Source organism: Mus caroli, unplaced genomic scaffold, assembly GCF_978045245.1.
Source record: "Mus caroli unplaced genomic scaffold, Mus_caroli_1 scaffold_3, whole genome shotgun sequence".
Classification (NCBI taxonomy): Eukaryota; Metazoa; Chordata; class Mammalia; order Rodentia; family Muridae; genus Mus; species Mus caroli.
The window spans coordinates 24,042,834-24,061,864 of record NW_028227258.1 but is presented as its reverse complement, the minus strand read 5'-3'; the positions used below and the strand labels follow the sequence as shown (position 1 = coordinate 24,061,864).

The 19,031-nt window shown below is 40.3% G+C and overlaps 1 pseudogene; it reads right to left on the bottom strand.

Moving 5' to 3' along the window:
- Window positions 1–16,865: 16,865 nt before the first annotated feature.
- LOC110291933 (protein argonaute-2 pseudogene) lies at window positions 16,866–18,755 on the bottom strand (annotated as a pseudogene).
- Between the last annotated feature and the right edge of the window lie 276 nt (window positions 18,756–19,031).

The window sequence follows — 19,031 nt, the reverse complement described above, 5'->3', positions numbered from 1 at the left end:
GAGAAATTTTAGATTTTGTTGCAAGCCATCATTCCTTTTGTTTTTGTTTATTATATTCTAAGAAAGCTATGACTATCCCCAAAGATTTTTCTCATATGCTTATTTAGAAATTTTGTAGTTTGGTTTTTATGATAGGGACTGTGCTGTATTGTCTGTCAATGTTTGTATGTGGTCTGAGTTAACAAGTGAACTATCTTTTTCTTGTGGCTATTGAGTTTTTCTGAACCATTCTTAAAGAAAAATATCTTGGTTTCCTTTTTCTTTTCTTTTCTTTTCTTTTCTTTTCTTTTCTTTTCTTTTCTTTTCTTTTCCCCTTTCCCCTTTCCCCTTTCCCCTTTCCCCTCCTTTCCCCTTTCCCCTCCTTTCCCCTTTCCCCTTTCCCCTTTTCTTTCTTTCTTTCTTTCTTTCTTTCTTTCTTTCTTTCTTTCTTTCTTTCTTTTTTCATTTTGAGGTTCTCTCTGTTTTTTTTTCTTTTTTTTTGTCTTTTATTGGTTTTCCTTTTTAACTAAATGCTTCTCATTATTGTCAACTATCCATTGACTGATATGCATGGATTGATTCTTGGCATATTTACTTTGTCTTGGTGGTCTGTAGAACTGTCTGTTAGAGAATATCTTACTGTTTTGTTAGTGAAACTATGTAGTAAATCTTTAAATCAGGCAGTGTAAGGACTACTATTTTGCTTTATTTTAAAAATAATGTTGGACTAGTTTATATTGCTTTTAATTTCAGCTCCTCACTTTCTGTTTTTTAAAATTTCACAATTTCCTCAATAGAAATTAGCTATTAAGTGACTGTACCATCTCCACTTAACTAGTTCTTCCTTAATTTCTCTTAGGAGTACGTATAGTGTTAAGTATTGTTTGTATATTTTTCTATTTTATCTATCTTTTTTTATTTGCTTGCTGTATGAGTCTGTGAAGGCTCTCACTTCATATGCATGTGTGAGGACCAGAGGGCCTCTTGCAGGAGATAATTCTCTTTCTAGACTGTGGGTTGCAGAAATCAAACTCAAATTTTCACGGATTCTGGTAAGCATCTTTAGCTACTCTGTCAACTCAGATTTTCCAGAAATTTCATAAAATTCATGATTGTTCTCTGTGCAAATATGAATAATCTGTTATTACTCTTGAATTATTGTCAATATTTCTCAAATGAAAACTCTTTGATTCTTCTGAGTGTTGCGGTAATTTGATGGGATCAAAGATGACATACTCAGGAGAGAAGGCATGACTTAGCATGTATTTTAAAAATAATACTGCTAAACGTGGTGTCCATTTAGGACAGGGGACCCACATGTAGTCAAAGAATAAGTGATATCCTAAGGAATTGTGCAACTACAGGTCCTACCAAAGCATGTCTTTTAGATAGCTCTTAGGCAGGCTGTCCTCATGGATAGCTGACTTGTTCTTCTTCTAAAGATGAACTGAAGTATGGAAGTGGGTACTTGTAACCCTGGACTAAGTCTGAGCATCAGTCTTTGGAATATTCCTGTTGCAGGGCCTAGACAACTCTCTATCCCTATAGTTGATTCGAGGTCTGTTTGACTCCACTCGAGCTGAATCTGAAGGTCATGAACTTAGCAGTGGCAGTGAACTCCTGCTGTTGCTATGGCTACTTGATTTGTAGCAGTGTCATCTGTGACCTCTCTCCTGATTTATCTAGAATCTTTTCAAGATTCACGCAAAGACACCACAGGCAAAATGCCTGAGCTATATGGAGAGCCCTTTGGAGTGCAGTCTTGAAAAGCTGACTTAAAGTTGCTGACACTCCATGGTCTTCAGAGTGAGCCAGCTGTTCTCTGGGCTAGAGAAGTGTCAGTGTGGAATATTTCCTAAGTTCCTTTCTGCCAACTTTGGTAGCAGCAAATGTCTTCCTGGTGTCTGAAGTTGGAGAAATGACTTAAGAATTTACCTAGCAACACAGTATTAGAAAATAAGAAGAAAGAATCCTTCTTTGAAGTAAAGGTAAAATTGCATACAATTACCTATACCCTTCAGAGGCAGGGAGGAGAGTTTAAAGTAGCAGCAAACCCTGAAGTGGCTCCCTCATCTTCTAGGCTATTATTCATGGAAGATGCTTTTTGGAGAGCCTTGTAAGTGAGGGAGTTGCACTGTTTCAAATAAATGCTGCTCACTGACCAAAATCTACCAGTCTAGTGGAGCATAAAAATTACTGTTCATGCATACATATCTACTTCTTATTTATTGCTAAGGTAAGAAATGTCTAGCTACCTCTACTTTTCAAAAGTACTGTGCAACAGATACTTTCCCCACTATTTTAATTGTTAGATCTCCCAGGGTGTTTGTATTTAAAGAGGGCATTTGACTCATTTTGGTCTTTGTCCTTTCTTGTAGTTTTATTGTTTGTTTGTTTGTTTATTTATTTAAATTTCCTTAGAACCTCATAGTTACATTACGGGGTCTAAGTGAGCTGCAATATAAATAACTTTCCCAGTACTTTTCCTTTCTCAACCCTGTGTCTCATTTTTTCTTTTCCTACCTCCCTTCCCTGCATCCTCGCTTCATTGCTCTTCCTCCTTCCTCTGGCCCCTTTGCCTCTGTCACATCAGTATCCCTAAGGCCCCTCCCTTCTGTCACTGGTGCCTCTCCTGGGTTACCCTCAGGAAGAATAGGGTTTTGCTCATCACCTACAAGTACTTGCCCTCATCCTCTCTCCTTTCTTAAAGGGCAGGCCCGGCTCCTTCTATCTAAATTGCAGATTCACAAAGAAACTCAAAAGAAGCACTGCATAATTTTTACCTAGGATTTCAAGGACTGATCTGGTTTTTTTGATCTGTTAAAGGAGGTGAATATCTGAGCAGATTGTTTTTTTGTTTTTTTGTTTATTTGTTTTGTTGTTGTTGTTGAAACTCTCATTTAAGCTTAAGGAGTTAAAAGCTGATTTTAAAAGTTGAAATGAGTCTCATCTTCTGGTTCCTTTGGTGCCGATTTCAGCGTGTGATCTCCATAGACTCCTAGCAAGTGCCACATTTCTCTCTGCTTTCCTGCCCCTGTGTTGTGGAGCTGTGGGGGCTGCTGTGGGGGCCTTGGGATTCCTGCTTCGTCATCCTCTATGCTCTCGAAGGTTCTCCCCATAGAACAGGCACTTGCTTATTATCTCTGCTTACATGCTGCTCTCTAAAGAAATTTCACCCTCAACATCTGTCCAAACTGTAGCTCTGTAGCTCTGTTCTTTCACTGTTCACAAAGAAAACAAGTCATACAGGTGATACTAGAGGGTGGTTTTGAGCCAAGAATATAGCACAAGGAAGGGGAGTGAGATAGGAAACCCTGGAGTCTGTTGATGTCTGGCAAAATGTGGCTGAGGAAGATAGGCTCCAGAGTGAGTTCACAATAGTGGGCAAGTCTTAATGCAGACTTAAGCTAATAGCTATGATAACATGATTTCGATTTGAGCACCACTACTTTCTGAAGCCAAGGCTATATAGATGAAATTGATTTCAAAATGCACACTTAAACCTTTCCTTTCAACACTAGAACACACAAAACATGGAAGGTTAGAATTAACTAAGAAAATTAATTTCCTTAGAAAATGGTTACATCTGTTAGAAACCTGTTCATTTTTTATCCCAGTAACTTTGTGTCAGTGTCAATAGGACAAATGTGACTTTGGGCTAAAGAAAGCCATAGATAAGGCTACAGAAGGAAGGCCAAGAAAAGTGATCCTCTATTTGAAATGGTTTTCAGGGAAGGAACAACAGTTCAAACAGGAAATTAAAAATTGGAAATCATGTATGCTATGTAGAAGAGAAAAGAGGTAGTTATTACTCTGCTGTTCATAGTCAATATCAAGTTTACAGTGTCTAGCTATTATTTGTTTTCTACAAGGAAGGTGGGCTAGGATAACATTAAAGTTAGGTTGATAGCAGTTTAGGGCTTCCTGGAGGTGACAGAGTGAGAAATGCAGGGGACTTACTGGATAGGACATCTGTGGACAACAGAGGTGGACACAGGCTGGCAGGGATGGGGTCTAGATTGCACTGCATGTCTGGCACCTAAGAAAAGAAGAGGAAGGAACAACAGTGAGGCTAGAAGAGTTGAAGACTTCAGTGCCTCTCCAGATGTCTTAATGAGGTCCTGAGACCACTTAGCTACTCAGAACAAAGCTTACTCCCTTGAAGAAATCCCACACTCAGCTCCAAACTTTGTCTCTGTAACTCCTTCCATGGGTGTTTTGTTCCCAATTCTAAGAAAGGGCAAAGTGTCCACATTTTAGTCTTCGTTCTTCTTGAGTTTCATGCGTTTAGCAAATTGTATCTTATATCTTGGGTATTCTAAGTTTCTGGGCTAATATCCACTTATCAGTGAGTACATATTGTGTGAGTTCTTTTGTGATTGTGTTACCTCACTCAGGATGATGCCCTCCAGGTCCATCCATTTGCCTAGGAATTTCATAAATTCATTCCTTTTAATAGCTGAGTAGTACTCCATTGTGTAAATGTACCATAATTTCTGCATCCATTCCTCTGTTGAGGGACATCTGGGGTCTTTCCAGTTTCTGGCTATTATAAATAGGGCTGCTATGAACATAGTGGAGCATGTGTCCTTCTTACCGGTTGGAACATCTTCTGGATATATGCCCAGGAGAGGTATTGCGGGATCCTCTGGTAGTACTATGTCCAATTTTCTGAGGAACTGCCAGACTGATTTCCAGAGTGGTTGTATAAGCTTGCAATCCCACCAACAATGGAGGAGTGTTCTTCTTTCTCCACATCCTTGCCAGCATCTGCTGTCACCTGAATTTTTGATCTTAGCCATTCTGACTGGTGTGAGGTGAAATCTCAGGGTTGTTTTGACTTCCCTGATGATTAAGGATGTTGAACATTTTTTCAGGTGTTTCTCAGCCATTCAGTATTCCTCAGGTGAGAATTCTTTGTTTAGCTCTGAGCCCCATTTTTTAATGGGGCTATTTGATTTTCTGGAGTCCACCTTCTTGAGTTATCCCATAATCAGCTTCCAAACACTGACACCATTGCATACACTAGCAAGATTTTGCTGAAAGGATCCAGATATAGCTGTCTTTTGTGAGACTAGGCCAGGGCCTAGCAAACACAGAAGTGGATGCTCACAGTCAGCTATTGGATAGATCACAGGGACCCCAGTGGAGGAGCTAGAGAAAGTACCCAAGGAGCTAAAGGGATCTGCAACCCTATAGGTGGAACAACAATGTGAACTAACCAGTATCCCCCCCTCCCCTGAGCTCGTGTCTCTAGCTGCATATGAATCTCAAAATGGCCTAGTCGGCCATCAGTGGAAAGAGAGGCCCATTGGTTGTGCAAACTTTATATGCCTCAGTACAGGGGAACGCCAGGGCCAAGAAGTGGGAGTGGGTGGGGGATCGTGTGGGGGACTTTTGGGATAGCATTGGAAATGTAAATGAAATAAATATCCAATTAAAAAATAATAAAAAGTTAAAAAAAAGAAAGAAAAGAAAGAAATCTGTGAGCACGAGATGAATGAAAAAAAAAAAAAAAAAAAAAAGAAATCCCACACTGGGAGAGGGTAGCCTCACTACAGCTCTCACACAGTGCTCAGGTCTTGGTTGGGAGCAACAGGTAGGCAGAACTTCAGTGTAAGTGATGCTGTGGATTCCAAAGTCCATTCATTACTTTTCCCAAAGCTGGCCACCCCATGGAAAGGGCAATCTAAGTAGTTCCTCCCTATGTCTCTCTTACGTTATATGATGAGCGCTGTGCTAGTTAAGACTACTATAATAGTACTTCATAATCAGACTGGTTCAGAAACAACAAAGCCTTACTCCTCATTGTTTTGTGAGGCTAAATCATCTAAGATCAATGTACATTCAGAGTCTAATGGGGTTCTGGTTTTCTTGCTGGGCTGTCTTGCTGTGTTCCATTTGTATTGATAGGCAAAGGGTTTCTCTGGTATCATTGGTGATAGCTGTGACCTTCTAGATAAACAGCCACTCCAGACTTCTATGTGTTAATGCCATTTTCTTTGGATCAACACATGTAGTTTAGAACTGGGAGACCAACATTCTGAGCACCTACTATTTGAATTCTGGCAGCTTCATTCTTTGTCAGGCAGGTTCCCAGGTGTTTGCTTTTGTTTCTGTATCGAAGCCTGAGGATTTTAGCAAATATTTCTTTAAGCTTCATCCATTTATAACTCTGTAACTAGCATATATACCCAGACCACTCTGCTCATTTATGCAGTCTTTTTCATAAGTGATTTGAAGAAATTTGTCTGAGAATTGTGAGTAGTTACCGTCCCACAGCTCGGGTTGTGCAAAGCATGTGCTATTTATAATTTATTCTCCCTAATGTGTTTATTAAATCTTTGTCTCAAAGTATGTCAAGCATATGCTGCTAACAATGTAGTGAATCATTCTGTATTTCTACAATAAGGGGCAGTTAAAAAGTACCCAGTATCCAGCCTATTTCAAAGGACCTTGGGTGGGCAAGAGTTTGACTATCAGTCCTGAGTGGGAAGAAGATTGGTCGTCCTCCCAAAGATTATGATAGAATGCACCAGTTCCAATCACAGCCCATCTGGAAGGAGTGTCTGAAGGCTCACAGGCTCTGCTTTCCATCTGAGCACACCCCGGGCCACATGCCTGAGGGGGTGCTCAGCCAGCAGACACCCACAAGTTTCATCTGGTGCTAAAAAAATGGCAGATCAGAAAGCTTGGAGTGCAAGGCTGAAATAAGTTGCCCTGAACTGACTCTTGGGCTCTGTTCCTTGCTGTAGTTAGGACTCATGGGGATGGAATGTTTTTATGTTAAAATTGAAAAACTATGAGAATGCATTGGGAAAGTAGTTCAAGTATCACCATGGCATCTTTCTAAGAATTAAAAATTGCACACTAGGAACAGTTTTAAGGAAAAAAAAAAACTATGAAAGTAACTGACTTTGAAATAACTACTTTGAATAAACTTTACCTAAATAAGCTGAGCACCGAGTCTCTTGTCCACTTGAGCCAGCCCTTCCATCCTTCATCTCAGAATCAAACCTGGGTACACTTAATTTGTCTAGACTCTTTTCTTAGAATTTCCTTAAAAAGAGTTGGTTGTTCTCTTCTGTAGAGATAAGGTTGCTTCCAGAAGATGAAAATGCATGGGTTAAAATAAATGATCATGAACATCGAAGTCATTTAAATTTCTTTAAATTTTGTACTGGAGTTGAGTGAGGTAACACAGGCACAAAAAAAAAAAAAAAAAAAAATTAAACACCGAATGTTCTCCCTCAAATGTGGCTCCCAGCTTGAATCCATAAGTGAGCATGTGTAACTAGGAATTCTGTAGGAGTAAAAACTGGAAAGGGGCCCCTGAAGAGAGGTTGTCTTAACAGAGGGGATAGTGAATGTAGTGACTACATAAGCAGAAAGGGGGGTTCAGAGCAGGTGGGAAGGTTTAAAAACTGAAAGAGTGGAGGAAAAGGGGGATGAGGGATGCAGGAAGGGTTAACCAAAATGACAGGAGAATGAAAAATATCCTTCTATAATCTTATAACCAAACAAAGCCAAAACCAAATGAGCAAGCAGATTTGGACATATCCTTCATGATTGGAAAATAATTCTTGAAGCTATGAATTACTAAGCAAAAGCTCCAATGATAGGTGTTGGATAAATTCTTAAGGGTTATTATTGATTGATGTTGGTTGTAGGTACCATAGTAGAGAGAGAAGCTCACCAAGATGCTAAGCCATCACTTTGCGAAGGAGCAGAGGGGAATAGCCTTTCAGGTTAGACTAACATCCAGCTAGCTCACTCCAGCTACTTGATTCAAACATTATACAAGGTTAATTGGGGCTGCGGAAGGTTCCAGCTACCAAAGTTGTCTTGCCCTTGCTGCCCATGAGAGCAGACACCACACACAAATCTCAGTCCTTTTTGACCATGGCTAGCCATAATGAAAAGTAAGAACTCCAGGTTTGCCAGGAGTGGGTTAGGTCTGAGATTAATACAGCTTCAAGCTCTCCTGTAGCTCCAAGTGCAGACCTTCCAGAGAGACAACATTTCTTCAAAGTTTGCACAGTCTCATAACAATTTCTTAGCCTCTACTGAATGATCCAAACTTAGCAAAGACTTTGGTGAAGCATCTCACCCAAAGCCAGACATAAGGCTTTACTCTACATATCACTACAGGTTATTGGTCAGATTATAAGACCCTACTGCTGAAGAAACCATATGTCTTGGATGCATGATATAGAGAAAAAGCTGGAATGAACTAGAAGCCTCTTCCCTGCTAGCCTTTTTTATTTTAAAATAATATATCACTATTAGTTTTTAAATGAACATAAATAGATAAAGTCTTTTTGTTTGTTTTGTTTTTAGTAGAGCTTAAAATCTTGGCTTTTAATGTGGTACAAACACAAAATAAGAACAGTTTTTGGACATGGGAGTTTATTGTAATAAGGCTGTACTTGAATGCCCCTCACATCAAAGGATTTTACCTCAATAGTAGATAAGCTAAGAGTTGACAGTTCTGCTGCACCAAGGAATGAATTGTAGGCATGATTTTTGGATACAGATTTCCTGCTATGGTCAAAGCTATTTGACTTGAGTGATTGTCATCATTTTCAGCCCTCAGGGAGCAGGTTACATTCGTTTATGAAATGATATGTGTATTAAGATGGTCTATCCATGAAGTCATTCATCAACTGTTTCAATGAACAATGGTTCTGCTTGGAGGGTGGCACAGATATTAGGTGACGGTAAGAATATGGTTTATTGGCTGTGATGATTTTGAAAAGCACTCATCTCAGAATGAGAGTAACTTATGAAGTCCTGTTCTTCAAAGTTGATACAATAATTATAAATATCAAGCAAAGCCTTCAGTCTCATGCTTTGCTGTTGTCTTACAAGGCACCCTCCCCAAATTAATTGTCTACATTGCTCTTGGCTGTATAAATAATTTTGAAATACGTAAGCTGTTCTGAAAACCATAGTATAGTGTACAAACGTCAACTAATCAATCCTACTAATAGAGAGGCTGAGATAGGAGAAGCATGATTTCAAGACCATTATGTTGCACACAGAAAGACCCTTTCATGTACAAACAAGCAGAAAGTATATATGGGTTGTACAATATAGGACCTATTTCTCCCATTACCAAATTACAGGGGCCATAGGATGATAGCTGACAAATTTCTAATTCTTCATATTTTTGAATTTCAATCAATTAGGATATGTTGGTAATATTAATTCTCATATTATGAGATATTAAGTAAAAGTGATTGTTACTTCCTGTTAATTTTCTTGTTAGAGGTGGAATTATGTTTGAGTGGGTTTGTTGAAAGATTACTTTCTTGATTTTTCTAGGGTGTAGTTTCCTTCCTTGTGTTGGTGTTTTCCATCTATTATCCTTTGAAGGGCTGGATTTGTGGAAAGATATTGTGTAAATTTGGTTTTGTCATAGAATATCTTGTTTTCTCTGTCTATGGTGATTTAGAGTTTTGCTGGGTATAGTAGTCTGGGCCGGCATTTGTGTTCTCTTAGGGTCTGTATGACATCTGCCCAGGATCTTCTGGCTTTCATAGGCTCTGGTGAGAAAGAAGTCTGGTGTAATTCTGATAGGTCTCCTTTATATGTTACTTGACCTTTTCCCCCTACTACTTTTAATATTCTTTCTTTGTTTAGTGCATTTGATGTTTTGGTTATTATGTGACAGGAGGAATTTCTTTTCTGGTCGAGTCTATTTGAAGTTCTGTAGGCTTCTTATATGTTCATGGGCATCTCTTTCTTTAGGTTAGGGAAGTTTTCTTTTATAATTTGTTGAAGATATTTACTGGCCATTTAAGTTGGGAATCTTTACTCTCTTCTATACCTATTATTCTTAGGTTTGATCTTCTCATTGTGTCCTGGATGTTTTGGGTTAGGAGCTTTTTATCTTTTGCATTTTCTTTCACTGTTGTGTCAATGTTTTCTATGGTATTTTCTGCACCTGAGATTCTCACTTCTAACTCCAGGTTTGTCTCCCTTTGTGATTTCTTTATTTTTTCCAGTTCCATTTTTTTTTTATCCTGGATGGTTCTGTTCCTTTCCTTTGCCTGTTTGATTGTGTTTTCCTGTAAGTCTTTAAGGGATTTTTGTGTTTCCTCTTTAAAGGCTTCTAGCTGTTTACCTATGCTCTCCTGTATTTATTTAAGGGAGTAATTTATGTCCATCAAGTCCTCTATCATCATTATGAGAAGTGTTTTTAGATCTGAATCTTGCTTTTCTGGTGTGTTGGGGTATCCAGGACTTGCTATGGTCGGAGAATTGGGTTCTGATGATGCCAAGTAACCTTGGTTTCTGTTGATTATCTTCTTATGCTTACCTCCTGCCATCTGGTTTTCTCTAGTGCTACCTACCCTGGCTATGTCGGACTGAAACCTGTTTTTCTTATGATCCTGCTTGTGTCAGAACTCCTCTGAGTCAAGCTGTCTCTGTGATCCTGTGATTCTGAGATCCTGGGATCCTAAGATCCTGGGTGTGTCAGAGCTCCTGGGAGTCAAGCTGCCTCTGGGACTTTGAGATCCTGGTGGACAAAGCTCCTGGGATCCTGGGATGCTGGCCATGTTAGAGTGCCTGGGATTGGGGCTGCTCGTACCCAAGGTCTGCTCATGGCGCCGGCCCAGACAGACCAGAAGGAACCTGTCCCACTGGTTTGGAGGAGTTTTTGCATGCCTGGATCCCACCAGTCCCAGTAACTGCCTGTGTTGGGGACAGATGTTGTGTTCTCCTCACCTCTGATCCTTTGATCCTTTGACCCTTTGATCCTGGGCATGTTGGAGTACCTGGGAGTGGAGCTGCCTCTGGGTGTTGTCCCTGCTAGCTTTCATAGTGCTGCAAAGTGATATGACTACTGCTGGGAAAGAACTCTGTGAACTATAGAATAGACTTGCCAGGCAAGATGTTTGTCCACTCGTGCAATAGTGGCACAGTTGTTATGGGAACAACCAACTTATCAGTAATTGAAGTTGAGGTCCAAGTCACAGGGAAGAGTCCATATCTGACACTGAAAACCCAAAGCTCATTAGGACACTTCAATCTATTGTTTAGCTAAATTGGCATAGTGTTGAACTTCCTTCTAAATATATGCTTATAAATATATGCTTATTTGTTTATATCCATAAACAAAATACATTTTCAATCTTAATTAGAGATGTCACTCTTTCCAGTGAACCATGACAAATGCAGAGACTTATGGTGTTAAGAAAAAGTGATGGTGGAGTTCCAAACCTTAAAGTATCACATTCATACCATACCTTCTCTCTGGCTCAGGGAATGCTGAAGAACAAAGTGTGTAAATATTGCCAAAGCTGCAAGATAGGAAGAAGGGCAGGGAAAACCTCAACATATGCAAAGCTATTGTGACCAAGAACTTTTAAGAACTGGAGATGACTGTACTGGGTTTACTGAAGAATGGGTCCATCAAGAGCCAGACAAGGATTGAAGAGGAGCTCAAGGGGTCCTACACTTCACTATTTACCTATTTATTATAGTTTCAGGGAAAGGGAAGTCGTTAATTTCAGTTATGTATCCACTGGCTACATAATGGATAGTCTCAATCCAATGGCCCCAGAGATCTTCCTTTTTGAACTAAATTGGTCACAAAACAACAATCATGAATCTGAAAAAGGGTCAGGAAATGAGAGGGAGATTGATAGGTGTGGAAGGGAGAATCAGACTGGTGGTGGTGGCAAAGAGGTCTCAGGATGTGTTAGATACATATATAAAATTCTCAAACAACCAACTTAATGTTAAAGATGGCTTAAGAAAGGTCACTCTTTCTCAAAACATACCTTGAGACTTGATTCCAAGGACATATGGTAACTTTGGGAGCACAGAATCATTTATTTAGTTGCTGCTGTTGCTGCTGCTGCTTTTTATCCACACATTTCTAAATCAGGTCGCCACCAAGTCTGCAGGTCAAGATCCCTGTCCGTTTGTTCTTTTCACTACATGAGGGAATCTTGTCCTGTTCTGTTGTTGCTGAGGGCCTGTGTTCATTATAACAATTCCATCAAGAGCATGTTTAGAACATGACATCATTAGATACACAGCAACGGATAACTCCTCAGTAGTTGGCTGGGAGTATGCGCTAAGGTTTATCTGGCTTGTTGGATATTAGGAAGAAACTGGGTTTCCTGTTATCCCATAAAGGTGTCACTTGCCAGGTTCCACTCTGATTGTGACCTTAGGTAGCCACACAGTCTGCTATTTAGTTGTCCAATGACATTAAAGACACATCACTTCCATATTTAACAAGCTATCTTGTACAGCGGGAAAGTCTGAGCATTTCTTGTACTTGGAAGCTCTTACAGCACAAGTAGCATGCGTCAGTTGTCCAGTAGAGCTATGCAAAGATGCTGCTTATTTGAAATGGTAGTCTCTAATGTAGATAATGAAAATATAATGTTGGTAATATTGAACTGATTCTTGACAACAGCCACTGTAAAAGTAGGTCTTTGTTTTACATTCTTACCAAATCTCTAAATTGAGGCCATATTTTCTATGTCGTCTTCAAGTCTCCTCTTGGCACTGTGGCGGAATTGTGCATATTTAAAGACTGGTATTTTGGAACTGTGCAAACCACATAAGTGTTTTTTTTCCTACAAGTTATTTCTGTTAGTTGCCTCCTTTACTTGCAAGTTGACTATAAATGTCATAAAGTTTATGTCCTATATAAATTGCTTTAATTATGTTGGGTTTATGTAACTGCTTTGTGCTTGTAGGGGCTAAATGTATAAATGCATTTTCTATAAACTCTAGAAGTTTGCTGAATGTCATAGTAAATAAATATAACGCTATTTATATGAAAGTGTTTATTCTCACTGGTTTAAAGTCCAAATCATGGAGATTGTTGTCACCGCATGATGACACTACATTTTAGTAATTAATAGAGAGGGATATGCCAGTGTTCTCATCAAAGGAATCCCAGATGGGAAGCGTCGTTCTTAGATTTCTAGTTTACTAACATAAGAATCCTTCCTTCCGTCTCCTCTGCCCTACAGAAACAAACAGGGCCCAGATGCTACAAAGAGTGTGTGGGATCAATCTATATTCTTACATGAACATTTGTTATGGCCAACTCTAATATAAGACCAAGAGATGTTTTTAGCTGTTTCTACCCAGTTGCTAAGTTGAGTGGCAGTACCAGAAATAAATGTTAAAAAAATTGAAATGACTGAGTAGTTAATTTGTAATGAAAGTCCCAGTAGAAGATTAAAACACCAGTAAAAAAAACCCTCTAACACTTTCCCCCAATATCCTGCAGTCAAATTTGACTTGGCTAAATAAAATATAACAGAACCCAAAGGCAGTCCAAAAATCTAATCATTGTTCACTTTAAGTATATTGATGGATGTCTGGTCACCTAACAAGAAAACTGTGTGCTGTGTTAGCTCTATTATAGCTGTGACTGAATACCTGTGACAACAGTATAGGGGAGGAGAGATTTATCTTGCTTGAAGTTGCAGAGATATCTCTATAGTCCTGGGCTCCCATGATTCCAGACCAGTGGTGAGTCAGAACATGAAGGTGGCAAGACTGTGATGTGGAGGACATTCTTGACCTCCTGGCTGGCTGGAAGTAGAGTAAGAGGAAGGGATCTAAGACGAGGCACGCCCCTTAGGGACCCACTTCCTCCAGCTAGGCTCCATATTCCAGAGTTTTCAGAACTTCTCCAGAATGAATCATCAGCTGGATATCAAGCACCCAACATATGTGCCAGGAGGGGACAATGCCCGTGCCAACCAAACACCCGAGTGTGTAAGCCCGTTCTGCATATTCTCCTTTAGTGACTTGGTTTTTCTTTTAAGCCTTTACGCATCCATCGAGTGTGACTAGTGCTAACAAAATGCTATGAACGTACTCTTTATTTACATAGTGTTCAGAGTTGTGACAGCAGCATTGTAGTGGAAATATAGATGTTCAGAACATTTTGTATTACTATGTTACATCTATTTCTTAGTTTGTGAATATATGATATTCAGAAAGTGGTGTAACTGGTGATATAAGGGGCATCTTGTTGATTTATAAAGATGAATAAAAAGATGACAATCTTTGGAAAATACTTACCATTTCAGGGGAATCACTTATAGTTTGGACTTTCTATTCATTTGTATGGTAATGGATGCTGACTGGGTTCTCCATTATTCTGAAGTTGAAAGACTAATACCCAAGTCCTATTAGAGCCTTGCTGCCTTTGAACAATATACAGGGAAATGCTTTCTGAACCATCCTACCTTCTAGCAGCTTGGCTTTCCTAAAAATAGAGTTCAACACTTCTCTGGTAGTTTTGGTTCATCTCTCTGACTTTACGAGGTTTTTAGATTCCTGTTTGTTTCTCTCCTATCTTACCATGAGGGCATCATTGTCCTAGATTATAGGACTACACACTCCAGCATGACCTCATTTTATCTTAGTAGCCTTTAAAATATTTATTGCTGAAAATAATATGTTTCACAGGTACTAGGGATTAAAATTGTGGAAGCACAGACTGAAATCATCTTGGCATACCCTAAAAGGATAGAAGACTCAGTTAGGTAAAGACACAGGAAATAGGAATTTTCTGGGGGCTGAGGAGACAAAATTGTTTCTCAGGCTGTCCACAGAAATAGCCAGTTGAACCTCTGCTCCTGCAAAGAGATACACATTTTCTTTTTTTTTTATTGTTAGTTTCTTTCTTTCTTTTTTTTTATTACGTATTTTCCTCAATTACATTTCCAATGCTCTCCCAAAAGTCCCCCATACCCTCCCCCCCACTTCCCTACCCACCCATTCCCATTTTTGGCCCAGGCATTCCCCTGTACTGGGGCATATAAAGTTTGTGTGTCCAATGGGGCTCTCTTTCCAGTGATGGCAGACTAGGCCATCTTCTGATACATATGCAGCTTATAGACATTTTCTTAGCTATTGATTATAGGCACAGAGGTAAAGCTCTGTTGGCAGAGGTTAGGGACCTGGTTCTGACAAGAGCCACTTAAAGAGGAATTCCTCTTTTTAATTTTTGATGTGGGAATAAGTTAACTTAAATTATTTGCCTTTGTTCAAAACTATAGTGGTTTTCACCCTGTTGGTCATGACCCCTGTGGGAGTCGAACCTTCTACAAGGGTCACATATCAGATATCCTACATATCAAATTTTCGCATTACAATTTATAACAGTAGCAAAATTATAGCTATGGAGTAGCAATGAAATAACTACTTTATAGAGGGTCACCACATAAAAGGAACTGTACTAAAGAGTTACAGGCCAAGCACCACTACTGCAGGTAGTGGACACAGTTCTCAAAAAGGATGATGGCAGAGACAGTAGAAAAAGAGCAAGAGAAACCCTGATATGGGTCCAATATGATGACTGATGGCTCCCGGATATCTATGTCACCAAGTGTCATTACATAAGTTTTGGGTAAAAATACCCAAATTCTTATGTAAGCTAGATTGGACTTTCCCTACTTCCAGGTTAACTTCCTTCCTGATATGGGAAGGAAGACAACCTAGAAACGATAACTATTAATATTTTGAAAGCTGGGTAAAAGTGCCATTTTCATAGGGATTTTAACTTGCATAACTCCTTAAAAAATTACAACCTCACCGAATGAATGGAGAGGAAACTGTGGTATCAAAATATAAATCATAGGCATTGTGACAAATGATCTTAAGCATCAATGAATGGCAGATTGTAGAACTGTTTATATTTTTATAGGATTGAATACTTTTGTTTCTGCTCAGAAATCTATATAGTCTAGAGATAAATAAAATAAAACAAAACACAAGAGAAGGTAAACATAACACCCAGTGATGTAAGAGAAGGCATCTTCAGCTCAAAGTTTCTGTCTACCAAAAATTTGTCTGCAACTTGGAGAAATTTGTGTGCAGCTCTGCCAGGTGACAGCATTAGCAATATGCATCTCTCCAAAAGTCCTCGTAAGAGTCTTTTGTTCCAGATTAATCTTTTTTTTTTCCATTTTGTTCTTTTTTACTAATGGATAAATAATGCAAAAATGAAAAGTTTGAAAATATTAAATCTCCATACTTTGCTATCTATTTTTTCAGGCTACCATGATTGTCAACAGACTTAATAGATGTTCATATCATAATGTTGTGTTATGTTACACAAATTGTGAACACTGTCTACACATATTGCTTAGTGTAGTTGGGTTGAGTCATGGATTTTCTTATTCTCCAGTATTTCCTAGTTTTGTTTAGTAGGTATTTGCATCTGGCATAGTGGTATAAAGAATTTTTTAATATCTGTTTCTTCCACTTAAATAAATTAAATACAGTAAGGCATGTAGAAATGTTTATCATAAAATCATCTGTTGAATGAAGGGTTTAATTAATGTCTAAAACCCTTTTGCTAAATATTTGCAACCATATGTCCTGGGGCTGTGGGTACATGGCATCCCTTAGAACTCAACATTAGTGACAACTTCTTAGGGCCAGGCTTTAAAACCCCAATGGTAATGGCATTGCTTTCACAGGCAGAACCTTCACAGCTATTTGAGCCCATTGATTTCATTAAGAATCAGGTGTTAAAAACAAGTAAATAGAATGACCAAATAAATTAAAGTGTTTTAAAACCCCGAGAGTTCATAGACTGGTTTTAGGACATTTTTTTGTTTGTTTGTTTGTTTTGTTTTTAGGAAACGGGACTCTCAGTGAGCAGCTTATAGGTTTGGTCAACCACGTTTCGTACACTGGGGTCTCATATAGACCTGCAGCTCAAAATCCAAGTCTGACATCGTTTTTTGTCTGTGCAGAAGAGGTGTGTGTGTGGCCACTTCTGCACCCTGATGAACGTGATTCCTTGCTGAGAGTTCTTCTCCAGCTTTATGCAGGCCTCTCTGATAGCCAGGAGCTCATGGTGGAGAACCTGCTGGAACTGGCCCTCAGAGATGCCACCTTGATAGAAGATGATGCGGGTGGGCTTGAAGCATGCAGATTTGTAGAACTGAATGAGCAGCTCTCGCATCATAGCAGCCAGGTCCTGGATGATCTTCCGTTGGGGCTGCTGCACATGCACGGTGGCACAGTAGCGGTTGGAGTGTGTGTCCATGCCACCCATGATGGCAGTAATCGAAGATTTCTTCCCATCCCCAGCTAGACAGGATAACCACCACCAGCTAGAGACCTGTGTATGCGTTCTTCAGGTGCTGGAACATGGACTCCACATAATCTGCCCCCGTGCATATTTATAGAAGCAGGGCTGACCCTGGATCGGCATCCCAGCATCTCTTGAGGTCTTCCTCAGTTGCTCAGGGAAGTACTTGAGATGGACTTCTGTACACTGGCGCTGGGGTGCAAAGCAAACGATGGCCCACACATTGACCTCCATGCCCGTATGGAACTGCTTGCTTTTCATGTCCCACACACCCAGGGCAGGGGTGACAATCGCTTTGTTCCTGTTTCCAGGATGGAGGGCAGCTGCAGAACCCACTTAGGCACCTCTGTCATCTCATCTTTCACCAAGGTTCCGAATTCACGAACATACGGGTCTGTATTGAAACTCGCACTTTGTATCAATTTGCTGATCTCCTCTTGTCAATCGGGTGCTGACCTGGCAGTTGCTCTGATCATGGTTGAGGTCTAATTGCTAATATTTTTATGCATCTCTGTCCAGCAACTGTGCTACAAACCTCCAAAGGAAGGTAGGTGTGTTTCTGCTCCTGTCCAACTTGTAAATATGAGAGGTGGGGGTAGTGCAGAACTCACTTGTGCCTGTCCTTGAAGTACTGGGCCACTGTACACTCCACTGTCTGCCCACTCTCCTGCTGCAGTGGGAACATTTGGTGACTGGCAGGCGGCCGGGTCACATTGCAAACACAGTACTTCCTCTTCATCTGACCACAGTGCGTTATCTCAACCTTTTTTAGACCTTTAATTTCTTTGGTAAACTTTACCCTTTGGGAATCTGTCAGAGGTTTTTGTTATTCTTCAATGCTTTTAAAATCCAAAACTTAACAAACTCGATTGCTGGCTGTGCCTTGTCAAACGCTGTTGCTGATACATCAGTATCCAGCATCATTTTCCAAAGAGAAGGTCAGACGGACTGATGTAAGCCAAACCACACTTCTCTGCCACCACCCAGAGGGTTGGAACAGCCTTCAGATGTGGTGAAGAAGGAATGGCCAACAGGGGTATACCTCATGAATAGCAAGTGCCTTGTGACAACATCCAGGGCCTGGATCATCTCAAAGGGGCAGCCGCCCCGAAAGTGCATCCTGTAAGGCCTGCAGGCTCAAGCATGACACCCACTTGATGGATACCTTAAAGATAACGATCTTTGCCTTCTGGCAGCGTGACCTCAAGCTCCACCTTGTCCCTGCCGATTGGAAGGGACACTGCTGTGTACAGATTCTTCCTTCCATCAAATGCTGGCTTCTGGTCCCCAAAGATCTGGGTTTTAAAGTCCTGGTCCGTGTGTTCCACTATGTTCCTGTTCACTCTTTGAGGGCATTTCTCAGGTTTGATGTCTAATTCATAGTGATAGATGTCAATTTTGGGGTTGTCCATTTCAAAGAAATTAGCCCGTAGTTTCTTCTCCCGGTGGTGCCGAAGTCCCAGGTTGAGGTTTGAAGGGATCTTCTGGGATGGGTGATGTTGTCAGAGCAGGAGACACAAGAACAGGCCGGCTGCTGAGTGCATGGTGTCACTGCTGAGGGCTGTGGCGGAGGGCTGGCCACAGCCCGATGAGTAGACATTTCCATTTGCCCCTGAAAGGCCACCTCTCAGAACAAAGAGATTTACCCGGCACAGCCAGGCACAGCCAGGGCAGCCATTGTCTTCATTTTTTCCCCCCATTTTTTATTAGATATTTTCTTTACTTACATTTCAAATTTTATCACATTTTCCCTCCAAAAACCCCTGTCTCCCATTCCCTTTCCCCCTGCTCACTAACCCACCCACTTCTGCTTCTTTGTCCTGGCATTCCCCTACACTGGGGCATCGAGCCATCACAAGGCCAAGGGCTTCTCCTCTCATTGATGTCCCACAAGGCCATCCTCTGCTACATATGCAGCTGGAGCCTTGAGTCCCTCTTTGTGTACTCTTTTGTT